The sequence below is a fragment of the Anarrhichthys ocellatus genome, unplaced genomic scaffold, assembly GCF_004355925.1.
Source record: "Anarrhichthys ocellatus isolate YVR2014 unplaced genomic scaffold, GSC_Weel_1.0 scaffold21, whole genome shotgun sequence".
Classification (NCBI taxonomy): domain Eukaryota; kingdom Metazoa; phylum Chordata; class Actinopteri; order Perciformes; family Anarhichadidae; genus Anarrhichthys; species Anarrhichthys ocellatus.
This window is the reverse complement of record NW_022280051.1, coordinates 6,502,344-6,503,903: the sequence shown is the minus strand read 5'-3', so window position 1 is coordinate 6,503,903 and position 1,560 is coordinate 6,502,344.

Here is a 1,560-nt window from a genome sequence, read left to right as displayed (position 1 = left end):
CAGAGACCGGTCCACCGTGGACAGACCCAGATCCTCCAGCAGAGACCAGTTCACCGTGGACAGACCCAGATCCTCCAGCAGAGACCAGTTCACCGTGGACAGACCCAGAACCGGCTGCACTGTAGCCTTCCACCTGCAGTCGGAGCTCTGAAAGGGAGCTTCTCCTCTCTGCTCCTCCGGTTTCTGTGTGACACCAGTATATATACACCTAGTATAGAAGTCTATGAGAAAATGACTCTACTTCTCTCTTGATTTATTACCTCAGTAAACATTGTAAACATGAGTTTATGGTCTCAATCTCTAGTTTCAAGTCTTCTTCAATGCAGCATGATGTTCATTTAGTACATTATGGTCCATTTAGAGTCAAACAGACCATAAAGCAGGGGATGCTTTAGGGCGGGGCTACACAGTAATTGACAGGTCTCTACCACAGCGTTGCCTGGTCTGGGAGTTGTTCGTGTTTTCGTCTTTCAACTTTGACTCTTTCAAAATGATTCAGCGTTCAGTTGTATTTATCTCCACCCTCTCGTGGAACTTCTGGTTGCAAAAAACAAGATGGTGACGTCCAAAAACCAAGATGCCAAACTTGAGGCTTCAAACCCGTAGTCCTCAAACCATTGAGTGACCACATGGTGACTACGCCCGCTACCTATATTACGTCTATGTGAGATCCTGAGTGACAAACATCAGTGCAACATCAGCAGCGAGCATCTTTACCAAACAGCTGAAAGTCTGCACAGGTTGGATGGATTATGGTAATGTGTCAGAGGCCAGGTGCATGATGGGAATAGAGATGAGTGTTTCAGGGCCTGTTGGTTAGAATACAAGGCAGATTATGGAACTATGTTCTGGATTTCAGGTTTCCTCCGAAGCTCAGAGACTTAGAGGGTCTTATCTCAAACAGAGTGACTCTGTCGACTTAGTCCTGTTTGTTGTTCCATCAGTGTTTAGTGTGTCTTCTATGTGACCTGGCTGCAGTCTCTCAAACTGTCTGTTTTCTTCCTGTTTGTCTTCATAGCTGTGTCTCTGTCTCTCAGCTCAACGTAATGTGGATGTAACAAGAGGATGTGAAGTCTCTGCCTTCACAAACCCAAACCTCCCTCACCTGTCCAACCTGTCTGACAGAAAGTGCAGCTCTGTGCCAACTTGCCTGCCAGTGAAAACCACGTATCTCCACATGTGTTGATGTAGAATGTTTGTGATGAACTGAAGCATGAAGTGTTCATTTATGTTCCTTCATTTGGAAAATGCAAAGTCACAAAGCTAAGAACAGTTTTTCTATTTAGAGATAGTCACAGTTTGAATACTTCAACCACTTTTTCAGTGTACTTTACTTGTTTCCTGGAAGCAGCATGGGTTTCAAAGCCCAGTTGATAACAAACTGTTTTCATGTTTTCTACAATGATAAAGGTTCTTACATATATCTCTGTTATTTACTCTTTTTTCCATTAAAGGTTTATTGAACAAGTTTAAATGTCCTGTTTTGTTGCTTGGGATGGGAACTTGACTTTGGCCAACAATAACAGACCCGGTAAAAGTGACTATTAAGATGTCAGGGAG